Source organism: Uloborus diversus, chromosome 2 (assembly GCF_026930045.1).
Source record: "Uloborus diversus isolate 005 chromosome 2, Udiv.v.3.1, whole genome shotgun sequence".
Classification (NCBI taxonomy): Eukaryota; Metazoa; Arthropoda; class Arachnida; order Araneae; family Uloboridae; genus Uloborus; species Uloborus diversus.
This window is the reverse complement of record NC_072732.1, coordinates 112,065,296-112,092,717: the sequence shown is the minus strand read 5'-3', so window position 1 is coordinate 112,092,717 and position 27,422 is coordinate 112,065,296. Positions and strand designations below refer to the sequence as shown.

The 27,422-nt window shown below is 33.5% G+C and overlaps 1 long non-coding RNA gene across 1 annotated transcript; it reads right to left on the bottom strand.

Annotated features, from left to right (window-relative positions):
• Positions 1 to 27,192, bottom strand: LOC129217260 (uncharacterized). Its single transcript, XR_008580208.1, has 3 exons — positions 27,048 to 27,192; positions 6,323 to 6,548; positions 1 to 190 (listed from the first exon to the last, which is right to left on the bottom strand). It is a non-coding gene; the product is annotated as an uncharacterized LOC129217260 (long non-coding RNA).
• Between the last annotated feature and the right edge of the window lie 230 nt (positions 27,193 to 27,422).

Below are 27,422 nucleotides of genomic sequence, written 5' to 3'. Positions count from 1 at the left end.
AAAAACTAAAATAGTTGTTTATTGCTATGTCATATTAAAAGTACAAAACAGTACAGTTGTTATTTCAATTATTATGTGTTCATTTTATGATGTGACTTTGAAATGAGACATTTTTAGTTTTGAGCAAAAATAGGAAATCTTCAATCGTCAACGTTTTGATGTCTCATTTTTTATCTGTCGCGACGACGACCTGAAAGAAAAAAAGTAAAATACTTTAGAAACCAAGTACATAATAAACGATGACATGCGATATAAAAATAAACTAAGAACAGACGTTAAAAACAAATGGCAAAACGAAAACAAGTAAAAGAAAAAGAAGAGGGCAAAAAATCTATACAAGTAAAATTAAATTCATATTGACCATACTCTAGTGGACATTTTTAGGGATTGTTGTCATTGTCACTAAAGATTTTTTTTGAATTCTTTTCCTTAGTGTAATGGAGAATTTTTAAGGATTTAGCTCCATACTGATGGAGATTTAAGGGAGTGTTGTCAATTTAGAAAGTGCCTGGACGTTAAACAAAACTTGCTAAAATAGTAAGTACATATCATTGCTTCCCTACCGGTGGGACATCTAGGGCATTGGCGAAATTTTAAATTACAAACTTTAACAGGTAACTTAAGAGTAGGTTTAAGTAGCAGAATGTGTGGTATAGTAAAATAGTTAAGATAACTTTTTCAAAATGAACAAATTGCTTTTTCTATTAAAGTTGATCGTTTGATCAAATGAATGAATAAATAAAAGAAGGTATGAAAAAATGAATAGATTATAAAACAATAAACGAATAAATAAATAAATAGATTAGAAGAAATGAATGAGTGAATAAAATACTGAATGAATAAATACGTGAAATATTAAATGAAAGAATGTAAATTAATGAATGAAACTTATAAGTGTTGTAATAAATTAGGCAATAAATCAACAAAATCAATCATTTTCCTTTGCCCAGTCCATTCTGCATCGCCGTGCGGGTACTGCTTGTGCTAAATAAGCAGACAGTTTATATTTTAACAATTTATTTTCATCATCTAATTTCAATACAGAATCCTGTGTTAAGTCTTAGCTTATAAGTAGAAGTGGACAATAATAAGCATAACTTATTTGTAGTCCATTTTATTTGCCAAAGTATAATTGATATTTTTGGGTGCAAATTATTGAAAACTTATTTGAAATATTTCGTTAATTACAGTAATTTAGGTTGTCATTACAAGGTGCTGGTTTTCATCACTATTATTGTGCGTGATAGAGTTCAAGTCAAAGTCATGCAAAAAAGTTCAACTTCGTCATCCAATGTCTACAGATGAATAAGTAAGATTGTTCTGGTTTTCCAAATAGCTTATAATCGGAAACTTTTATTGCACTCAGTGAGATCTTTGCAAGAAGTATACGCAAACGTGTGAATCATCAGCTGTTAACTTTCAAGGATAATTGTCCTAATAGACGCAATTTATCGTAATCAGTTAATTCGGTACTTAGTTGTTTCAAGGAAGAAAATTTAGAGATATCTCTAACTTTACTGAGAAAAGACCTTATTAAGTAGTTATGGTTTTCAAAAATGTTTTAGTTCAGTTGACTTCTGTTTTCGTGTTGCAAGTTATTTTCCTGTGTCTCAGTGCAAAAGTCATTTTAAGCTCTAACGCCGTTAGCATACCTTTAAAAAAAATTAGAAAAGAAAACAAGAAAGATTTTCAACAAATACTTACGTGGAAGAAGATTAATGTTGATTAAATGAAGAACATACTGTAAAACTCAAACTGTAAGGTATTCAATTAAGGTTTTTTTTAAAGGTAACATACCGTAAAATGGTACAACTTTGTGCCAAGGGGGCAACAATGGGCCACTGTTGCCATGATAATGATTTTGCTTTCTTGTGGCTTCGTTTTCAAACTTACAAGCTCCAAAAAAAAAAAAAAAAAAACACCAAATAGTTGAATCATTTAGGTAGTTAAAAACGCTTCATCAGAGATTGTCATTGTTTATGTATACCTTAGATAACTTAGTCGTTCTCAGTGCATGGTTCGACTCACTCGTGGAAGAGCCAAAAGTCTCCTTTAGGCAGACCGCTCATACTGTTTTGCAAGATTTGGTAAATTCAGATTTGCTTTACTGTTTTGTCAGTTATGAATTAAGATACTTGTTGACTTAAATTGTTTCATAGTTTTCACCAGCTCTCAACATTTATCGAAAATGGGAATGTTGGGGTACAACAATGGGCCACTTATTTTTCACGGTTTTTAGTGACTTGGAGCTTCATTTTATTCTCTGTAGGGATTCCTTCGTCATATTTTGTATTCTTTATTGTAAATAATGGCAAGAAAAGACAGCAGAAAGCTTGGGGTCGCCCTATCGACCGTATTCATGGGAGTTTTTGAAGAAGGTGCTGACTAAAATCAGAACCAAATATAAACTGAGATAATTTTAAAAAATTATTTATTTTGATGAGATTTGGAATGTAAAATATGATTTCACATTTTAGTTTTCAGAATTTTTGTTAATCTCGTTTAAAACTTGAAACTCTTAACAATAATAAGATGTCACACCCGGGCAGCAGCGCAACTCAAAAAAAAAAAAGAAAGAAAGAAAGAAAGAAAGAAAGAAAAGAAAAAATAACAGAATTTGAGAAAACCAAGTTTTCGTGCAATAGTACAATAGTAGATTTTAGCGATTTGATCTGAAATATTACAATACGCGTAAAAATATTATGATATATGCGGTCTATTGGTAAGTTTTTCTTGTCTAAATCAATAATGCATGCCTAAAGCTAAAAATTTTTTTCTTTTAAATTATTAAATTTTAATGATGCGTTACTACTGATTATATAGTTTTTACGCCACCACAGACCAGTTATGTAAGCTAGCTTAATATTGCGAGTTTTATTGCAAGGACGAGCATTAAATTTAGATCAATAGTACGTTTTTCAAAATTTTTGAGTTGTGTCACTTTCTTTGCCGGGGTGCGAAACATAAATTATGTATTATCAAACTATATTACTATCGGGCAAGCACCATAAATATATTTAGAAGAAAATATCTCGGGATATATATAAGCGGGATAAAAGTAATTATGGGGTCGTTTCCAAAATTTTAAAAGTATTTTTTTTTTCTGAAAGAGCATGCTCAAAAACATAGGATCTGATCATTTTTTGAATAATTTATTTAAGTTTAATATTTTTAAAAACTTACTTAAATCGGAGAGCTTTTATTGTTTACACTTCTGTCGTGTGACATCACAAATGATGAAATGCCATTCAATGTTGCCATTCACAGAACAAAATATTTAATTCGCATCTTTACTCACGTGTATTGGCAACGATATGGTTGATAGCAAGCGTAGAGCGCAAATTTAATTCGCTGCTTGATTATCATAACGTGGAAACGTAATAGAAAGATGCACCAAATTGCATCGTTTGCGACGTCATAAAGACCACGCCTTGTTTGAAAAATCGGACATTTTAAAAAATTTATTTAAAAAAAAACTGTTGGGAAAATAAAAGTATTTTCTGGGTCCATGTAATTTTTTTTTTTTTTTTGTTCATTCTATCCATTTCAATGACTATAGGTACTACTTTTGACTGAAGGAAACCACCCCATTGACTAACAAAAAAAAAGTCGATATGTGTTTAACTGGGAGTTGATTTTTCATAGAGCGTTTTGGAATTCTCTGATTTTGATTTGAAAAAAATTTAATAAGAGATAACTGAAAAAATTCCGAAATTTTAGGAGTGTTAAGCACTCCAAGACATATTTAGTTGGTCTACTTGAAAACTTTCAGAACCACTCAGCACTCCTTCGTCTGTGCATGTAAGGTATCGAAAGCGTAAACCTAAAGATATTTTCCATTTTATGATTCGATATTTTCAATCGCAATCCGATTTCTCAAAGTATTAAGGCGTTGGGAAGATTTGAAATATATTTTTGAAAGAAAAAACATTGCTCAGCTTAAAAAAGAAAAAACAAATTAAAAAATTATACAAATCACTTTTAGATATTGTTTCATCTCAGATGTTTTTAAATTCCCCCCCCCCCGCTTTGCGTCCGAGTATCACCCAACCTCCCCCATTAAACCACTGCTTACTATACCTTTGCTTACTAACAGTTGGTTTGAAAAAATAATTTTGCATTCATTTTGGGTTATCATATCTTGCTCTTGGATATTCTGAAATTATGTTTTAATATATCAGGCAGTGAGAAGCAAACGGATGTAAGTGTCAAAAATTAAAATTTGGAGGTAACTGGTGCAAATGGTAGATGAACCTCTCCTCTGTCTTGGAGCAAGAGATAGGACTAGTAGCCCTGGTAGGTTTAGTTGGACAGCATGATTCAGAAAAATTTTTAATGAAAGTCTACCTAGGACCGGAACTTCAAACGTGTTTTACTCAAAACTTGAAAATGAGAAAATGTCCACTTACATCCCTTTGCTTCTCACTGCCTCATATTGTTATGAACTATTGTGCAACGTGGAAAAATATGTTCTTTCAAATGTTATTGTTATTTTACCAGAAAATTATTTACTATATCACATTACGTTCACCAATCTCTTTAGGATTATGGAAGCGGTTCACACAGGGAAAAGGTTGGGAAACGACTGGTTTAATATTCTTCTAGTAGAAACATTTATTGCCTATTTTCCTCATTCTAATGCGGAGCTTTGCAACAACTTATAATTTAAGAATGCTTTCTTCTGTATTTTTTACATGTTTTCTGTTGACATATTTATATTAGGAGCAAATTTTGTCTGATGAAGAAAAATCGGGGATTTGCATGGATATTTTATTATAATTTTTGGTGGGCATTTTTTCACCCCCCAAAAAAATAACATTTTCGAGTTCTAAAATTAAAATTCGAACGGTTCGATTATTTTTTGACGCTCAAACCGGGTGGTACCTCCCTGCCAAATTTGGCGAAAATCCGACGTGAGATGTGGATTCGTATAGAGAACATACATATATCTTTGCACAGATATACAGGATACACATATATTCTCTGTTTTATTTCGTTGCTAAAAAAACGAATTGGCGTATCTCAAAAAAAATCGAAAAATAGTTGTGACCACCACAGAGATGTCCAAAGTCGGTTTTATAATATGAATAATGGGCGTATCTCTACAATAAATAGTAAAAAAGTTAGTCCCTCACACTGGTAGCTTTCCTAAACGATACAATAAACTGGAAATCTTTAAATCGGTTTTCTGCAAAATGCTTAAAAGTGAGATACGCCCATTCGTCTTTTTAGCGACAATTTATACAGATATAGGAAATATTGAGTTTCAAATTTGAAGGTTCAGGAGCTGCTGTCCTTAGATTAAATGGGTCTGTTGCCTTTCATTATAAGTACTTAGCTTATTCTGATTATGAATTCAGAGGGGATCTTAATGCTATTTAGACACTGTTTTCCTTGTTCTGATGGGATCTTTTAGGGACTTTTGTCTTCCTTCAAATGGAGCTTTTTAGAATTTGTTAATTTCATAACAATGGTAAATTTAGAGACTGTTGTCTTCATTCAACGAGGAATCTTAAGGCCTGTTACCCCTATATAGGAAGTATGGCCCTTATCCTAGTTGACATTTTTAGGAACTAGTCCTTAGTTAAAAATTGTTTTCTATAGTCTTATGGGAAGTGTTAAAAGAATTGTTAATGTTGGTTAAAGAATATTCTCCTTATTCTGATGAGGATTTTAAGGTACTAGTATACCAGTCTTTTAATTAACTGCTGTCCTCAGTCTATTGATGAGGTATTTAGGAACTAATGCCTTTATTTTAAAAAGGAGTTTTATTGACTGCAGTTCTTATTTTAACGCAGGTTATTTGCAACAATTCATTGTTAAGCTAACCTTTCTAATGTGCTTTCGAAGAAAAAAATAATAAAGTAGTCCTTATACTGTACATGGGTTAACCAATATTACGTCGCCTTCACCTCGCGACTTCTTCATGTTTACAATAGAGTCTTAAATGAATGAGTTACCAACGTTTTAAAGAACAAGAATTTCGTGCATTAAACTATTGGTAATTCATTCATTTAAATTTCAAGCTCTAAGGTATTTATTTGTTACACAGACAATCCGTCAATGAGGAAACCGCCAGTAACCAAATAACTAAACTATAAAATCAAAATCGTAAACAAGAAAATGTCATCCATCCTATGGGGAGTGCAGGCAAAATCCAAAGAGTTAAAAAAAATTATAATGAAAATTAAAAAAGAAAATGCATTATTTTAAGAGTACAAGAAATTCAAGGCTGTTCTAAGTATTTCTAAAACAACAACAAGTTTACTGATTTTACAGTTAAAAAAAACTACAAAAGCATTTCTGAAGCGTGGGAGCTCACTTTATACTTACTGCACCTTTATGCAGTTGTCATCCGTCATGTTTTCGCTTTTCTTGCAACAGTCTTGCATCGGCAACCAATCCTGAACACGCATCCAATCACAGCAGAATGTTTTTATCATAGAGAATGACCCGCACGTGGTGTCGAAGCAGAATCCTTCCGAGGGAGATAGAAGGGGGCATAGGAGTAGCAGCGCCAAAATAAACGAGCACCTGAATGAAAACATCTGAAAAGGATAGTTGAAACGTTCATTTATTTGCTTGAAATATTTCTTAGGTTATGAATACTTTGAATACATTGGAAACAAAGAGTTTTGTTTTTGACGCATTTCTAGAATGTTCACGTTTATAAAGCGATGAGCCGTCTAAAAGATGGAAGTGCGGATTTCTGATACACCCGTTTACAAAACAACCTGCAACTTACCAATACTAGTTTTAACTAAACCTCTTTCCTCTGGTCCGGAGCTTACAGCAGGAATTAGTAAATAGAAGGAGCAATTACAATCATAGACTTAGCAAAAGCTGAGGCAATAACGCCAAGTCATGTGACTCAACAACGACGAATAGATGACATGCTTTGCGTGAAACAAGTAAAAGAAATCAAATTTCTTCCAATATGTTGCGTTCAAATCTATCGCGTGACTTGAGAGCTTTGCTTCACAAATGAAAGTCTTCACTCCCTCTATTTGTTTTTCCTCAATTGTGCGGAGAAAGTCGAAAATCGGCCGGTGATCCGTTTATTTTTTCTCTGAGTCTAGAGTTTTTTTTTTTTTTGCCTTGGTTTGAAAGTACCTCACCATGCCAGTTTTTTTTGGTCAATGCAAACGGGCTCAATATTAATGATAATATCCAAAGTATGCATTCAAAAATAATAATAATATCCGAGCCTAATTGTAATATCACAAAAAAAAAAGGAAAGCAAGCAAAAACATCCAACATCCATTTAAATTTTGAAGTCTTGAATTCTACACTCCTGTTTGTGAAAATTTCAGCACCATGAAGGAAGCATCATAGTAGAATGAAATTTAATACACAGTTGAGTGGTAATGGTGCAAATAAATGATGACATTTTCAAACCAGACAAACAATAAAAATAGATAGAAATTAGTATTTTGTGTGGTCACCACGCGCCGCAATAAGAGCTACTACACGTCTCGGCATGGTGTGAAACAAAGTTTGAATATCTGCCTGCGGAAGAGTATTCCATATTGTTTGTATGTGCAGCCAAAGTTCGTCTGTTGACGCAACAGAACGAGGATCACAAGCGAGACGCCGCCCAACGAAATCCCACACATGTTCAATCGATGACACATCTGGGGAATATGCAGGCCGAGGAACAAGCTGTACCTGATGCGAATCAAGGTAGGATTTAACAGTCCTGGCGACATGTGGACGGGCATTATCCTGCTGAAATACAGCCCCTGGCAATTCTTACAGGAAAGGAATAGCTTGGGGCTGTAAAACTTCGTTTATGTATCGGGTACTGTTTAAATTACCCACAATTAGTAGCAATTGTAATCGTCCCTGATATGATTTGGCATCCCAGACCATAACTCCGGGTGTTCGTCCATCGTGGCGTTCGATAATGCACTCTGGAATGTGCCGTTCATCGGCATAGCGCCTGACACGAATTTGACCATCATAGTGCCACAAATTTAAGCGGGATTCGGCAAAAAAAAAACGACCTGCTGCCAATCAGCACGCCAGGTCCTATGCACATTGGGCCATTGTAGCCGCAGGCAGCGATGGTTTCGCGTGAGAGGAATCCTGTATAATGAAATCCTTGCGCGCAGCCCACGCTGCAGCAGACGTCTCCGAATTGATGAAGCACACATAGAAACACCTGTAGCTGTTGTCTAGAAGAAACTGTGCGGTCCGTCAGCGCCATACGCACCAGGTGTCTGTCATCGCGAGCTGACGTCATATTTCGGGGTCCACTCCCAGATTTCCGAGCTGTCCGACCCTCGTCCATCCACTGCTTCCAAACACGCATGGTTGTGCTGCTGTTACGCTGCACACGAGCGGCTACTGCACGATAAGACAATCCAGCTTCACGAGGGCCGACAATTCTGCCCTGTTCAAACTCCGAAATTTGCTCAAATTTCGCTTTCTTTCGTCGAAGAGGCATAGTAAAGATTCAGTTAACGTTTACTCTAACATAACCACCGATAATCATACACACCTCGCTACAGCCGTCTGTTTATATTCGGTTCGAAACGCCGCTCAGAGGGCGCTGCTCAGCATATGCATGGGCTATTGGTCTGCAATTCTAATCATTTGCATATCATGCCCTACTTTACATTTCCTGCAATTTTCAGCTCACTCGCGTAAGAGCTTCGTGGTGTGGCAATTTTCACCAACAGGAGTGTAATTTTGTTTTACGTAGTCAAGAATTGCAATAGGCTCCTTCTCGTTGCGTCACTAGAAAAAAAAAGTCTATTTTCAAAGCGCTGTAGCTCAAGAATTGTCACCTTGCATCTTCTTTTCGTCAAGACCATTAGAAAGAACATATTTTTTCTAATCAAAATAAGTTTGTTTTTTAATTCTGTTCTTTCAGATGAGGATGAAAAAATGAGCTCGAAATTCTGTCTGTCGTAACTAATTGAAATGTTTAAGCTAAGGTTGCCGAAAATTTTATCACACTGGAACCCTTACTTGTATTTTTGTGAGTTTGAGTTCATTAACTTTTGTATAGCACACATCTCAAGTTACATCTCATGCAAAGTCTTGACAAAACACAGTAGATAATTTGTTTTCCTGGATTTAAGAATGTAAAAAATTCTGAGCAAAAACGATTCAAAAGCTCGTACTTTGTAATTAAATATTCAATATACATTTTTTTAATGTGTTACAGTTTCAGAGTGTAAATATTGATTTTGTAAAAGATATTGTCATCCAAAGTGGCTATCAAAATCGTTTAAGTAAAAAATAAGCCAAAAGCGCTGTAACTCAAGTTTGTCTCCTAGCATCTTTTTATCGTTAGTGCCATTAAAAAGAACATAGTTTTTCTTTTAAAAAAGGGTTTTTTTATTTTAATGGTGTTCTTTGAAATTAGCTTGAAATACTGCCTGTCGTTTACGAGAAAACCTTGTTCAACGATGTATAACGGATGATGGTTGCCATGGAAGCCGAACTATAGTGTTTTCAACTGTTCTTAGTCAGAAATAGTTTTTTTTTTTTTATTATTATTATTTTTTAAAAGTTAGTTAGAAAATTGAAATTGAGAGAAACAGAAAAACATCTCGTTCTTTTTCATGTATCAGCCTGGTGCCAAAATATGAACAGGATATTTTTCTGTTTCTGTGATATTTAATTTTCTAACTAGCTTTTTAAAAGAAGAATAAGAAAACTATTTCTGACTAACAACAGATGCAAAATCACTATAATCTAGTTTCCATGGCAATCACCATTCGTTATACGTCGTTGAACGAGTTTTTAAATTACGACAGGCAATATTTCAAGATAATCTTAACGAACACCATCAAAATATTAAAACAAAACCTTATTTTACAGGAAAAAAAAAAAGATGAAAGGTGACAAACTTGGACTACAGCGCTTTGAAAATATGCTATTTTTTACTTGAACAATATTGATAGCCACTTTTGGATGACAATATCTTTTACAAAATCAATATTTACACTCTGCAACTGTAACCCATTGAAAACATGCATATTGACAATATAATTACAAAGTACTAGCAAACTTTTTCTGACTAATAACAGTTGCAAAATTACTATAATCTGGTTTCCATGGCAATCACCATCCGTTATACATCGTTAAACGAGTTTTCAAATTACGACAGGTAGTATTTCAAAATAGTCTGAAAGAACACCATCAAAATAAAAACCTTTTTTTTTAAGGAAAAAATCTTCTTTTTAGTGGTAGTAAGGAAAAGGAGATGCAATGTGACAAACTTGAGCTACAGCGCTTTGAAAATATGCGATTTTTTACTTGAACGATTTTGATAGTCACTTTGGATGAAAATATCTTTTATAAAAACAATATTTACGCTCTGCAACTGCAACCCATTAAAAAAATGTATATTGACAATATAATTACAAAGTGCGAGCTTTTAAATTATTTTTTGTTAGAATTTATGACATTTAAAATTCCATGTAAAATAATCATCCACTGCATTTTGTTACGACTTTGCATGTGTGTTACACCAAAGTTAATTAACTCAAACTCATAAAAATACTAGAACATATTGACAACCTAAAGTACCTTAAGCCCCTAAAATTTCAGGCTTCTAGTGTGATAAAATGTTTAGCAACCTTAGCTTAAACTTTGCAATTCGTTAGGGCAGACCTCATTTTTTATGCTTATCTGAAAGATCATCGAAAAAAAAAATTTCGATGGGAAAAAATATGTTCTTTTTAATAGTTTTAATGAAAAGAAGATGCAAGGTGAAAAACTTGAGCTACAGCGCTTTACAAATATGCTATTTTTTACTCGAACGATATTGAGAGTCACTTTGGATGACAATATGTTTTAGAAAATAGATATTTAAGCTCTACAACTATAACCTATTAAAAACAAGTATTTTAGCAATAGAATCACAAAATATGAGCTATTGAATTGTTTTTGTTCAGATTTTATGAGAGCCTTAAATTCAGGGAAAAATTTCCCAACCGCGCTTTTTCACTAAAGCGTGCTACATAAAATCTAATGTGCTCAAATTCACAAAAATATTTGAATGTATCGATAGCCAAACGTACTTAAAGCTCTCAAAATTCCAGGCTTCCAGCGTGATGAAATTTTCTACAATATTAGTCTAAAGATGGCAATTTGTCACATAAAACTAATAAGCCATTTGGGATCACTTTTTTGGGAGATCCTACATGTCATCCTCAAGATTTGAATCTCAGAAACTGAAAATTTGCATGCGTGCGTTTCAAAGGCATCTCTACTTCTCTATAAATTTCATCCAATTCTGAGATGGTAGACCATTTGAAAAATTGAGTCAGTTGACGTGGAATGACTCCACTGCGAATAAATTACAGTAGAACACCCCTTTAGGGACACCTTCGAATAAGGGACACTTCTATTTAGCGGACATTCTTTCAGGTGCCAGTCCCTTTGAATAGCAACTTCAATGTATTTGCGTCCAAATAAGGAACACTCTATTTAAGGGACAGTCACTGAGAAAAAAATTATGTATTAGTGCATAAGAAATAGCGGATTTACTGGAATTCAAGTTTCACTTTTCCTCTAAAAATAAATTAAAGAAAGTTTATCATTGACATATATTTAGGAAACAAGTATTGTAAAAGTCTTGCCTAGTTATACGTGCATGATTTACCCTCTAAGAAATTTATGCTCAGAGCGAACGGAGGGTGCACAGTAATTAACAAGATTTGTATGTAAAAATTGAAATCTGAACACCAATTGTAATTCACATTGTCTTGCATTGTAAATTACATGACATGAAGCACATCCTGTTACGAATTATTTAAAAATAATTTCTTTGTGCTTCAAAACTTTGTCATTATCAAATTTTTAGCTAAGTTTTAACTAATGAAATAATATAAATTTAGAAATTTCTATTAGTATGAATTTTATTTAGTATAGAAATATACCTTTTCAGTTTTTAACAGTAAATATTAATAGTTTACGTTTATTAAAAACTTATATTGAATTAACGCACTGCATTCATCAACTAAAGTACCAGCGAAGAAGGGACAGCTCTATTTAAGGGACAACATGTCCGGTCCCATTAATGTCCCTTATTAAAGGGAATACTTGCATGGGTTTTACGGTTGACAGTGAAAACAAAAGATAAACAAAGTACTAATGGTGTTATTTTTTTCTTTAAATCTCAGTTTTTGCCTAACTAAATCAACATGACATAAATTTAGCAACATCATTTTAAGCTGAGGCACCTCCGTTTACGTTTATAAGCAGTATATTTCAGAATATGCTGTTCTATTCATGGATGTGCAGACGACTTCATTGAAGGCATCCACACCTGTCTGATGCTCTCGATGCAGATATTTTCTCGTCAGTGTGAGAATTACTCGCAGTATAAATCTCCGGTGGTTGAGAACAATAGCCTGTCATGTGGTCTGGTGTGCAACACGTGGTCCGTCACCGAGATGTCCTTGTCCACCTGTGACGGATGGGCAAGGACGAGGTGCTACAGAACGACGCATTGTATTTGCCTCGGGAAAAACTATACGTAATTTCCTTACCGTTTTTACTCCGTTTCCCCCAATTTATCTAAAAAAACAAAAGTGTCGAGGAAAAATTCTAACGTGGCCCAGTTTGGAACGATTTTCTTTGATGAAGATTTAATGATGAAGTTGAGTTTTTAGTCGGGGGGCTACGGGGGAAGAAATTGCATTTTGTGATAAAATTTTGAAACATGGCATGTTTGTAGACATTGTATATACAAATATTTTAGGAAGGGCAGGCATTCCAAAATCCCTCCTCCCCTTAAAATCTCCTAGCGGCCATTTTTGGTCCAAAACCAAAAATGTCGATTAAAAAAAAAAAAAAAATGAAAAATTGTATAATTTTTTAAATCATTGGTTGTATCACTCCATAGATGTTAATTATATTTTTTACCGTTTAAAGCTCCATTAAACGTCTAATTTGAGAAATAACTTCACAAAAAGTGGTTTTTAAAAAAAATCGATATTTTTCAATTATAAATTATTAGACGTGAATTTTCCACCCTCATAACATAATTACTGGTTTCTGAATTCAAAGATACATTTAATTAGGGTTGTATTAAAGTAGAGTTCCAGTTATCCGAACTCTAATTGCCCGAACTGTCCAATTATCAGGCCATGATGCACCTCGTTTTTTATTACTGAGCACGTATAATCGAAATTATTTCCAAAGGGTATAAGAGAATGAGGACTTGAAGGAAAATGGGTGAAATTAATGTCAATACAACATATTTCTAATAGAAAGAAATTTAAAGTTTGAATTTCAAATTTCTTCTTATTATTACTATTATTACTATTGTTGCTGTTGTTAATTCTCCGTTACCCGATTGATCACTACTAAGCTTTTACTCATTTTATGAGAAAAAAACATACCTGAAGTGTATAATAAAATGTCTCTAACTACTTCTGACAAAAATACATCGATGCAATGTTGACACTTTTGACAGAGAAGTTTTTATAACTTAAAAATCTGAGAAAGAAAGCACTATCCCCCAATGTTCAAATTTTGGAGCACCGTATTAAAACTGGGGCTTTTTGTATTAATGTTGAATAGATCACAGCTTTCAACGAACTTTATTATTGAAACTTTGAAGGAGTTGATTCTGTGTTTTTTTCGCATTTTATCGCTATACTAAACGATGTACATATACTTTTTAGTAACTATGATCGATGGTAACCAGTTTTCGTAAAAGATCTTCTTTAATCCACAAACTTTTCAGGCGTACACAAAGGCATCCAAGAAGGAATGTTTGTTGTAAAAAAGACAATGAACGTGTCTTCTGTAGTTAAATTGGACCATACTTATAAGCAAAACAATGCAGTGGTGAAAGGAAACGGGGGTGTAATTGGTCTATCACAGATCCAACTGTGTTAAGAAGATGGACGTTGGTTGGTCTTCAAGTTATCGGTTTAATTCAACACTTTGAAAAAGTTACACCTCGACACGTTTAAAGAAACGCTGTATATGCGCAATGAAGAAATGTTAAGTTTCCAAAGCCTGTTGTCGAGAAAGGTCTTGATGAGTCAGGCATTGAAGAGAAATAGCTGAAAATGGAAATCCATTTTTAGAAACATCGAAAGAATTGTTCTCATTAGAGACGAATATAGCAGTGGACAAAAAATATGTGGAGCAACTCATGAAGATTGGGCAAGTTGGGAAAAAAACAGTTACAACAAATTCATAGAGAAAAGAATTGTGACTCAAAAGTCACTTTATATTCACGGGTAGAAAAAAAACTTTTTAGTCTTTCGTTTTTACAGAAAAAGCAGTAAGTCTGTTTAATGAAAAGATTAAAATTCGATGCAGATTCCTTTTCAAAGCTTTTCATTATTTGCAATATTGTACATTTAAACCTGGATGAATTTCTCCTCTATGAAAAATCAACCTCACCCTCCAGCGATTTCATTAAATGGAGCTCTTTGAACGGGAAATAAGTCTAGTCATTAACATTCCTGCTCAATGAATTAAGTAATAGTATTCCTACTGATGAAGACTACTCGAGAGAAAACGAAAACGAGTTGAGAAGGATTCCTGAAGATGAAAATGATGAATGCCAATTTTTTAGAATAAGTGCAGAGATACATTGTGATGCTATTGTCTATGATGGTTCTTTCATTGTTCACATGAAACGACCTAGGACCGAAATTTTTTTGTTGGAGTATTTGAAGTCTATTCAGGGTACAGATGCAAGACATAAGAGGAATATGAGAAAGATATCATTTTGGAGAAAATGGTTTGCTTCCTGAGAACTGGATCAGTTTCCTCCGGAATGCAGATAAGAAGACAAAGTTGTTTTTCATGATTGTACTGCCTATACCATCTTGTTTTGCTCTTAATGATTCGACAGTGATTTTCACTGAGTACAACAGCTCTAATTCCATCAAATCACGAGAAGGCTGATTGTAGGATCTTCGTACATGTTGCAGAAAGAGGATACAGAAGCATATGAGTAAGAACTGTTGGCCCCCGCTGTCATTTTAGGCATATCATACTTCCATGAGCGGTACAAAAAAAGGGAGAAAGAAGATGGCGCTTAAATCTGTAGCTGGAAAACACTTTTGACTAATACTAGTTCAAGATTTTGCTCACTAATTCGATCAGCAAAAAGCAGTTGCTCAAAGAGGGTTCCACTCATTCTCAGGATGTGACACGACCTCTTTTTTTGCAGGTTGGGGAAAAGTGACGATGTGGAAAAGATGGAAAGACTATCTTGATTGGGTGCATTTTTATAATTTTCCCAACCTTTAAAAAAAAAAAAAAAGCATACCTGATTAAAAATTTCAAATATCTGAGCGAATCTTTGCTACTCGTCTTCATGTAACTTCTGTCCGTAACTGAAGCTAGAAAATGTTTTTCCACCAGCAAACAAAGATGAATGATGAAGTTATCACCCACAGCTGAAGCCCTTAGGCAACTTATATTTAGTGCTTATCAAGGTAGATATCAATGAAGCAGTATGCTTAACAATTAAGCCTGAACTTAAATTCATGATTGGGGTTTACAGTAACTGATGAGAAGCACGTTCTTGTTTGTTTGAGTTTGCCCGCAGTTTCAAGTGCTTAAAGCGAATTTACGTCATGCAAGTGTAAAAAACAACTGCTCTCAAATAACTTGTGGGCGTTTCAAAAATAAATTTATCTGCACATCGATGTGTAAATACTACAATGGAAAATGCTATGTATCTGTGTAAATTACTAGTAAATTCAATCATTTTAAATTACCTTCTGTGTAATAATTGTACGTATCACTTACTCAGATTTTTTTGTAGTTTTAGTTGTAGTTTTTGTAATAGTGAGTTATATTTCAATAAATAATAATTTTATTAATAATAACAATAGTGTTAGCTTTATTAACATAGCACTCAACTTCTTACTGCAGCAATTAATGTTAGTCCTCTTACATCGTTTAGTCTAATGAGAAAAGAAAAAACTTAAAATTTGTTTTAAAGCTTTTAATAATTAAGTTTTGGAGTTCTATGAACAAAATATCCGTGCCCCCCCCCCCCCCCAACCTCCCCTCATTTTGCTAGTGCAAATATGATTTATAAAACAGCAGAATGTGAGTGAAACTTCCAAAAAATTGCGAAAAAAGTGTTTGAAGTTCTCTTTTTTCTTTTTTGCCGATAATGAAAATTGTTTTCGTTTTAACTAATCAAGGTATTTTATTCATTCTTAAATAACAATTCAAATGTTTGTTTCAAGTTTTGAAAAAATTACTAGCTTTGTTTATGATTTTTATTTCTAGTTTTATTTTTAGTTTTGTAATCAGCTTTTATCAGTAATTTTTAAAACATATGTTCGGATTTTCTAATGTTTCGGATTTCGGGGTTCGGATTATTGGGTTCCACTATAAATGAATTGATTTTCTTTAACATAGTGCTTTAAAATGAATAAAAAAACATTTCTCAAACAATCCCTCCAGAAATGTTAAAGACTTCAGTTAGTTAAAGTTTCGTTTAAAAAAATCAAAGTTTTTGAAATTATTATAAAAATTAGGAGGTTAAGACATGTTTTGATGGCTTTTCACTCTTTAGTAAGCGTAATAGAACTCACAAAAGAAGATACAGTGGGTGTTTTTCTAAAAATAAAAAGTAGAAGTAGTTTTGTATTTTTGACCAAAAATGGCCGCCAGGGGGGGGAGGATTTTGAAATGCCTCCCCTTCTAAAAATGTTTGTAAGGACATTGTCTACATGCATGCCAAGTTTCATGCTTTTATCACAAAATGCAGTTTACGGCTATATTTTCTACCATAGCAGCTCTACAATTTTACTTGATTAGATTCAGGAATGTTTTTTGAGCAATCACATTGCTTATTGCTTTCAATTGACTTTTTTTTTATGTCCTTTGATTTTATTTTCCCACTGCCACCCTCCGCACCATCACCGTCGACCGGGTCCTCACGGTGCTGCTCCTACAGCGAAAGCCGTCTCCAGGTTGCATCCATGTCCTACACACACGCGCATACATACACAATTACACACACGCAAGCACACACACACACACACACAAACACACACATACACCTACATATACATACAGACACCTACACATACACACAACTACCCACACATTCATGCCTGCACACAGACACAAACACATATGCCTACACACACATATACATACCCCCCCCCCCCTCCACACACACACACATTCATACACACAAGTACCCACACACTTATGCCAGCACACAGACACAAACACACATGCCTACACACACATACACATACCCCCTACACACAAACACACATACCCCCACATACAAACACACACGCCTACATACACACACTCGTGATTGCGAAAAACATAATTTGAATTCAAGATGTCAAAATTCAATTTTTTTTTTTTTTAACTTCGCAATGCTTTTCAAAGGTGTGATTAAGTGTGCATCTTCAAGGTTGTAAGAAAAAAAAGAAAAAAAAACTATTTTTAGAAGGTGAGTTGGGGGAAGTGCAGCCCTTAAATTGTACAGTTCGACTTTATTAAGGCCTAGACATTACAAGACTTGATACAAATTTTTTAATTTTTATTTCGTATGTTACCTGTTTTAGGGTGTTTTTCGAGACATGAGTCTGTTAAAATCATTGCAGGTAAAAAAGTTGAAAAAAAAAAAAAACATTTTAAACTATTGTGCTCTAGGGCCGCACTTTCTCAATAAAAGTGGGGCAAGAGCATCACCTATCTGAATTTTTTTTTTAAACCGTTTGAGAAAATAAGGGGCAAGTGCAATCAACAAAGTATGTTTTCCTGATTAAAAACGATTTTTTTATTTTAATTTTCACCTATTCATTGGGAAGTTATTACATTTTTCCTAACGAAACCTGTCAATGTAAAATGAAGAACATTCAAGGAAAAATGGATTATTAAACAAAATTATGAAGTTTTTATTTTAAATTAAATAAGGAACATGAAAGATAACTTTTATTATGCTAATAAGCTAAAAAAAAACAAAAACAAAACTTGCATACCAAGGAATAATCTTTAAAACTTGAATATCAACGAACTGATAAAATATTAACTTAATAATACAAAAGGTAACTATTACTATACAACTGACAAAAGGTAACATGTCTTTGGCGAACTTGAACATATTTTTTTGTATAAGTATACTTAGTATAGTAATTAACAATAAATAAGTATAGTAATTAACAATTTAATTTATATTATATTCTGAAAACGTTACTTGGAATATCAAATTTCCTCTACGATCTGAAGAGGGATTTGGAAGGATTGATGCAATGTCGTCGTCTTGGATCTCGCTAACGTCGTCTCTTGAAGGATAACTAAACACAGTCCTATAATTTCCGGCCGCTTTTAACTTTAAAAATTTAATTTCAGAGAAATTATCATCATTTATATTAGTAATTTGTCCTACAAAATGTTTTGTCATCTTTTCTGCAGAAAATCTCACAAGAACCCAGTCGCCTATCTTTCTCTCCGTTGGATGCTTTCCCCACTGAATGATATCTTCTTGCTGTTTTTGCTCTGTGGCAATCATTTCTTCGACTGTCATTTCATCATGTAAATCTTCTCTTAAACTCATATTTTCATTATCGTCACTTTCTTCCTCCTCGAATAATTTCGGAAGAATTACAAATTAATTACATTGCTTCATTAAATCGTTGCGAACAAATTATATCTCTCATAAAATAACATTGCCAGATTAATGGGAAAGTGCAGCCCCAAAAAATGCGAGGCTGCACTTGCCCCTTTTTTTTCGGGCCGCACTTTCCCAGTCGTATAATTTTCTGGGGCAAGTGCAGCCCTAAAATTAATTGATTTGAAAGTAAAAAATAATAAATCTCAGCTTCAAAAATACGAAAAGCAGACATGAAATAGTTGTACTTACGTTTTGGAAGCACGAAAAAGTGAGAACAACAACAGAAGAAACGATGATTTCTCGAACCATAACAACATGGTACTGTAGTGGGAATGAGATAAGTTAGGAAACTAGGGAGAGTGTAGAGTTACCATTCAAGTAGCGCGATCTAACGCATGCAGTGCAAAGTAATAACGTTTACCAAGCTACCCAGATGACAGCAGCCTTGCAGATATTCCCGATTTCTGATTATTAAGCTAAGCCGCACTTGCCCCAAGACCGCACTTACCCCAACTGACCTTACCAATTTATATTTATAAAAAAATTATTTCTCCAAGTAATTATGTTTGTTATTTTGAACTAAAAATGCATCTGTCATTACCTTTATTGCGTTTTATTATTTATCTATTGCTCCTATAACTTTCATCGTCAAATTAACCATCTCTGTCATTGTCTGATCGAAATAGTACTTTAAATATGCATCAATTATCTGTTGCGTGCGATTTTTCCTTTTGAAGCTTAAAAATAATTTGATAACTATTAAAAACTCAAAAATCACAAATTTTCCAGACAATCTGTTAGAAATTCTGATAGTCATTTTTTGGGACTTTGAATCTACTTGAAGCTTAGAGAAATTATTTCATATTTTTTTGTTAATTTTAAACACATGGTTTATTAAATCATTTTTATTTCATTATTTACTAGCTGCACTCGCATGGTGATGCCCGTGCCTAGAATTTAAAGGGTTTTGCCTTGAATAAATGAAAATACCTCCTCTACCTACACGAATACACCATTTAAAAAAAACAGCATAAGCTCCAGTGAAACAATTCTCCAAATAAATAAAAAGGATTAAATTACATTAACAGTTTTTTTAAAACGTCAAATAATCCAGTAGTGCCATTGCTTCTTGCCAATCTCGCTAAGCGACCAAGCAACTGAAACAGAGCCGATGAGCGAGCGAAGCGAAATCCAATCAATTAGCGATCCGAACTTCTTAGCGAAAACATTTTAACAAAAACGACCGCGCTTTCCCCTCCCCTTCAACGAAAAAATACGTCATTAAAAGACTCATTATATCTAGAATAACAGGGAAAACCTTTTTTTCCTTCATTTATTTTATTTATGTGATTAATATTATTATTTTTTTTTTTTTTGTAAACTAGGTGGCACCACTCCTAGCTCGTTGACACTCACCAACACCTGAACATTGGTTCGCAATCTTATTTGATTCGCAAAGATTTTACATCGTCTGTAAGAAAGAATCATATTAAAAAAACACGTTACGAGTTCCGTGTCGAACAAAACGAAAATCCGCCTCTCCATCCCGTAGAAAGTAGAATTTAATTAAAGAGCTCAAAGTTAGAATGCTACCCCGCTCCCACCCTAAGATTATAAAAAAAAAAAAAACCTTCATAGAAAGATACATAGCCGAGATATTAAAATTAAAAAATAAATAAAGAAAAAAAGAAGAGCTCTCCTTTTCCGGGTTCCAATCTAACTTGTACCAACTTGCACAGCTAGGTGCTAAAAGCTCCTGAGCATAGCAAAACCGTCGTTTTATACGTTTTATAAAAGTCACATTCGTGGACTCAAATAATACATATATTTTTCTCTTTTGCTCCGGACTCGCTAAAATAGAAAACCTAATATCTGCTGTTCTAATCAATTAAGAAAATTAGAACAAGCTCTATTAGAGCGAAAAAATTTCTTTCGAACGACATATGGGAAATTTTTCATCCTTTCAATTGCAAATTTTCGTGAAATTTTAGCTTAAACAATTAATTACCGAAAAATAAATTCAAAATTTAAAATTTAATTTTGTACAAAATTTCAAGGCTGTAGGTGCTATGGGGTCTCCTGGACGCAGGTCCGCCACAGACAGAATTTCTCAATTTCTTTGACGAAACTTTTTTTCAATATATTGAGAGATATTTTTCAAAATTCGAAAAAAATACGCACTGTCCTCAGAGATCCACCGTCATTGGTAAACCAATTAAATGATAGGTATGGGTATAATGGTAGGTATATTTTTAGGTCGTATGGTCACAGGATCCAGTGAGTGAAGTTATTCATACGGGACAATGGGAAGAAGACTTTCTTTTCTCCGCTACATCACCAATAATAATAATTATAATAAAAACAAGAAGCAAAGCACTTGAATTATTGGGCATCAAGCAAAAAGAAAAGTTCACGACGATAATAACTCAGGAGCTATAAAAAAGGGCATATCAAACAATATCAGTCAAAAGATACTATTCTTACGACAACCAGCTAGTGCTTTCGGAAACAATGAAGATCCTTTTAAAATATAATAGGACAGGGCTTGTCCTCTTTGCATGAATTTATTCCAGGAAATGAATTCATTAGCACCATTTTCTAGTGTCTCTCGATATGTTACAGTATATGAAAGACAATAAAAACTGAGTAAAAATAACATTAACCAGAAATTTCTTCTGTAACTGTAATGCTTTCTATTTGGAAATCAAATAGAAGTGGCATTAAAGAGCAGTTACTTACCTCCGTTGGTGGAAAGATTTTATTGCCAGATATGTAAGAAAGAATTGGTACTTATGCTAAGCGATTCATAAAAAAATCATGAACGTGATACGGAATAAAAGAGAATTCTCTATATGTTGGAAAACATGTGTGGCTTCTTGCAGTAGAACGAAATATCTTTTGACATTTGTGCAACCGGATGGGAATGAAAATTTAACAGCTTTTTATGCAGAATTTACTTCCGGATTTCATCTGTTGCTGTTAGGAAAATAATTTATGCAAAATTAGGCTTATTAGTTTAAAATTAAGAATTAAACATAACTCTTCTTTAACACTACTTTCAAAATAAGCACCGGGACAAAAACTATCAGCAATATTGCAAAAAGAAATTCAAAAAAAAAAAAAAACTTTTTTCCAGTAGAATCGCATCATTTTCAACAGTTATTTACCAATCTTTTCTAACTTTTTTATTTTTAATTGAATATTTTTGAAAGTATTAATAAAAAAACAAATTTGACTCTAAATTTTCACCAGCGTCAAGTTTGAATTCCATGAAAATCAGTGCTTTGACAAATTTATATTTGCCAATAGGGAAGTTGCAACCTATTAAATGTTCATATTTTGGCTATTGGATATTGTTAATTGACCCTCAAAACTAAAAAATTCACCATCGCCGAATTTTAAAACACCGTGATTGATTTTTAATGAATTTTTAAAAATCCACGCGCCAAAGTGCGCTCTTCTGAAACGTCACGAGCCTACGTCACAGGGCGCGAATGGGCAGCCTTCCGCCGAAGTTCCCTTGTTTTCGCTAGGGACATTTTGAGCGCGCTGATATTTTTATTTTTTAGAAGTTCAATAATCCTTTTAAGCACACTATGGAGGCCGGATTCGTTAAAGCACAATCTAAATAATCTTCCTCAAATAATATCAATGATGATATTCGAATATTTCCGAGAGGATGAGAGGTTTAATGTTCCAGAAACGCCAGGAGTTTAATGCGAGGAGATAAGCCTTTTACGTTTCGTCTTCGAAGTCGAATGCACGTTCTTCGGTTTCTCCCATGACATGGGAACCGGTTCGCTAACGTTTCTCTCCTATCGGAAGAGCACATGACGTCACTTCCTATGCCATTTGACGTCACAAGGGCTTGAACTTTAAAAATTAATTTAAAAAAAACTACTTATCGTATCGCAAATTTTTTTTCACCTATGATGTTCATACATGTTACTCTATCATATAAAAATAAAATTGAAAAATCGAAAACTTCCCTATTGCATTACTCACTGACACCAACGCAGCTTCGAAGAAGAAGTTTGACGGATCCCCCTCCCCCTCCCCCCAAAAGCCTTTGGTTTAGCTCTATTGCCAATAAAGCATTGTGGTAATTTAAAAACCAATTTTTTTTAAATGTAAGGACTGTTTTGACTCCCCCCCCCCCCGCCGATAAACTGTCTGCGCTAGTAACAGGCACCAGGCCAATCATTTCACATTTTTCCAGAGGGAGGGGTGTCTGTGGGTGTATATTACATGCGTATTATGTAAAGAAAACAGTACAAACCACTCCCACTTACATCTAAACACACTAATTGGGGGAAGACCATTGCCCCTCCGCTCCCCCCTCCCTTTGGCGTAGTTACACTTTCTGCCGCCCAGGGCGGTTCCTCAATTTACCGCACTTCTGACGGAAAATAGTTAATACATTAGCGTGAAAAGTATTCCAATCAGGTTTTAATAAAGAAGAAAATAAACTTGTTTTTTTTTCTTTCTTATTTTTCTTGCAGAAGAAAAAAAGGATTTCAGAGCCTTACCGATAAATTCCGAAATTTAAGTCAAAATTCGGAATTTTAAGCAAAATTTAGTTACTCTCATAGAAAGAAACTTCGTGCTCCCTCCAGATTTGTTTTTTTTTTTTTTTCTTTTTTTTTTCAAAATTACAATCAGATTTATGCCTTCTTTGGTGACCTCAGGGGGTCGGGACTTCTCAAGGAAATTTCTGAAATTGAAGTGTTAAAAAAGCAGTTTTAGGCTATCTTTTGATACGTGAAAATATTGGGGAGGGTTCATGGGTGCTGTCCGGAAAGCTTTTCTACTGAACTGAAAAACATGTAAATGTAGGCTGTATCTAATAGCGTAAAGGCCACTCGCAACTCCAAAAAAGACAAGATTTTCCTCCCGAAATATTTTCAAACTTGAAATCAATTTTAGTCTGTCTTTGTTGACGTTAAAGATAATAGGGAGCGTTTGGGAGCTCGCTGGAAATTTTCAGATGCCGAAGTTTCAAAACGCAATTTTAGGCTATCTTAGACGGCATAAGTTTCGAAATATTTCCAAAAATGTTGGAAGGTCACATGGACCCGTCTCTCCTTGAAACTTTGAAAATGATGTCCTATAAACGCGACGTAAGCCGTTGTTTGACAAACAACGGTATGAGAGAGGGTTCGGAGGGAAGTTTCCCACCCGAAACCTTTTTCGAAACTGTGAAAGGCTTTGCCTGGAGATCATTTTAATGATTTAAAACCTTTCCTTAAAATTAATAACTAAAATAAATGTGAAACTCATTGTATAAAGGAATTTGTTGATATAAAACAGTAGTAAAAGCAATTATTATTCGAGTAGTGAATAAGTGTTTTTATAAAATGAACATAAAGTTCATTCTGTCTTAGTGAACATTTTGTAATCAATGACCAATTAAAGCAATTGTTGAAACAGATAATGCTATTCTAAAAATGAGCAAGTAAACGCCCACCATTTGAGACCTCTCCCCTTTTACTCTATTTGTCCCTTTCCTTTAAAAAAAAAAGTTTTTTTTTTTTTTTTTTTTTTTTTTTAAAGGTAGTTTCCAAGGAACTTCGTTAAAATCTAGTGGTAGCTACATCATGTAACGAAAGGTTATGAAATTTATTGTTTCCTCCGCAATAGTTAACCTTGACCGTAAAAGAAAAAAACATTGTCCCCTGACTTAACACTACCAAAGAATATAGACAAACAATAGTGCTGAGATCTTCACAAGAAAAATACATGTTTTGTATTAGAGAAATTTTACTATCACAATCGTACCAAAACCTTAAAATTCAAAAACTTTTTTTTTTCTTTGCCTCCAGTAATAGACCAAATGCATGAGTTCCTTATTGGGAAAAAGCGTTAATTTTTTTCGCAGCATTCGTGTGAAATTGCCGCTCCCTCAAAAAGTGCCGCTCGGGGCGGACAGCCCTTTCCACCCCTCCCTTGCTTCGCCACTCCCCTCCCCCTCAACTGACAGCACGTTCTTCCAATGATCAAAAAAAAAAAAAAAAAAATCTGCTTATGAAATTTGCATCATTTTAAAACACTTCCCCATTTTGCTACAAATTTACTAAACATTAAACAAAACAGAATGTGGAAATAAATAACGGTTGAAACTTCTTTCATTGCAAGGGAATTAGAAAATGTCAAAAATAGCACAATGTACAAATTAAAACAAATTCTAGTGGGAAAAAAACAGAAACAACAAAAACTTTATAATGTAAAACTTCTAAAGTATTATTATGAATGATGCAACATTATTTTATTATGATTAAAGAATGGAGCGTTTTTTAATTCATGAATAAAAAAATAAAATTTTGCTATTGTTTTCTAGACTTTTTCCTAAAAAATACAAGTGTATTAAAAGTTTAGTTATGAAAGCAGTTTAACGGACAAACAAACCTTTCAACAAAATTTTTCTTCAAGTTTAGCAACATTTATATTAGACCAAATTATATGTGTGCATGTAAAACATGCAATGGGGTTGTTTCCTTCAGTCAAAAGTAGTACTTTTAGTCACTAAAATTGATACAATAAGCAAAAAAAAAAAAAAAAAACATGGACCCAGAAAATTCTTTCATTTTTACAACAGTTATTTTTTAATTAATTTTTTAGAATGTCCGATTTTTCAAACAAGGCTAGGTCTAGATGACGTCACTAATGATTCTTTTTGGCGCATTTTTATACCGCGTTTCAACGTTATGATAATCAAGAAGCGAATTAAAATTGCGCTCTACGCTTGCTATCAACCATATCGTTGCCAATACACGTGAGTAAAGATGTGAATTAAATATTTTGCTCTGAGAATGGCAATGCAGAATGGCATTTCATCACTTGTGATGTCATCGGCAAGAAATGTAGACAATGAAAGATCTCTTATTTAAGTAATTTTTTAAAAATATTAAACTCAAACAAATAATTTAAAAAATGGTTATATCCTATGTTTTTAAGCATGTTGTTTCAGAAAAAAATACTTTTAAAATATTGGAAACGACCCCATTACCAGAATTCTACAGAAGATCTATGACTTTTTTTTCTTGATTTTAGTATCTCAACGCCATTTGTTCTGTTTTGTTTTTGTTAATAATTTGGTTAACTACCAGTTTCTACGACATTTAAATTTTCCTCCCCCCTACATATATTCAAAGGTAAGATTAAAACTGAAAAAAAAAAGAAGAAGGAAATTTCGCGTCGGCGAAACTGGGGAAGACTAATAATTTACTACATTTATGCAAACTTAATTTAGTTTAATTCCTTAAAATTCAACTTTCATTCTTTTCTTCTTTTTTTAAAAAAAATTCTTTCTTCCTTTCTTTTCTTCTTTTTATAAATTTCTTTTTATTACTCTTAATAAGTCATCCCCGCATTTAGGAAAGGAAACATTTATACGTAAGCGCAAAATTTTCTCAAAAGAAAATGCTAATCTATTTTAAGTTTTAGATCCGGAAATAAGCCGGAAAAACTCTCCAAAGCCGAATTTCTTCTAATACCATATAAAATATAGCACTGAATAAGTATGATTTGCAATAAAAAAATAGAATTATTTTTGGTGCTTTATTTATTTATTTATGTAGTTAAATATCATACTATTCCCAACGTATTTAAATAAATCACGCGACGAAATAAACATCGATAAAAAAAATGAAAACCCTTCTATTAATTTTAATTAAATTAGTGCCAGAATAGTAGCTTCTTGAAATCACTAATAGCGCTAGTTATTTTCTGATTTAATATAAGACAAGTAAGCTTCTCTTAGCATTAAAGAAGATAAGCTAACTACTTTTTAAGAAATACGTGTAATCTTGACTTTTAAAAATGCTAACCTAAACACAAACATGAGAGTTTCTACTGTTTCTCCCAAATGTAAATCTCAATTCAAAAATAGAAAGTACATTGAATTCCAATGAATAAAATCTCTAAAGTTAAATTATCAGAGTCAAACTATTACTGTATTCTTCCTTTTCCAACACTTCTTCCGCCATACGAACTGAATAAACAAAATTTAACATCATATTATACCGAAAATCTAACACTAAATGACGATCTCCCAAAGATTCAATCAGGCAAGTAATTCTAATCATAAATTTAAAGTATAAATATTCAAATGCAGATTTTTTGGAATACCATACATCAAAAATCTTTTGAAGTACATAATATAAAAAGGAATGCTTCTCTAATCCATACTTGTTCTGTTCTGCTTTAAGAACGCTGATGAGATAAAAGTTCTATTATATCCGGTTACATTATATTAAATTGGTTAAGTAAATTCTTTTTTATAAAAATCAATGTATCTTCAAACCCAGATTTCTTAGAATAACAAACTTCGAAATTCTTTGAGAAAACAAAAAGGTATACATTGAATTAATATATTTCGTTTATAAATAAAAGGAAAAGCAACTGTCAAAATATAACCCTAATTATTTTGGAATGATCCAAAGGGGTGTTTCCTTACCTGTTCTGATTTGCTGTAAGGATGCTGGTGAGAAAGAAGGCGCCAAGAAACGTTAGTGAGTCTTCATTGAGAAAGGAAAAATATTTATGGCGCGTGAGTAGAAACTCTCGTTCTATAAGAATGGGAGTCGTGGGAGAAAAGACTGAGAAGTTCAGACCTCGTGACATGTCCTCCCTTCCTCCATTGGCAGCGAGAGGCGCTCCTCTTGAATTGATGCGGGAGAGGAAAGTTTCAAGGATTGCAGTTGAGAATTGTAAGTTTGCGATCCGAAGCAACAACGGATGTTTGCAATTTTTAAAGCAGCCACTAGAGAAACCAAACTCATGTTTCACAATTTATTTCAACGTGTTTGCAATGTAAATCCAACGGGGTGGA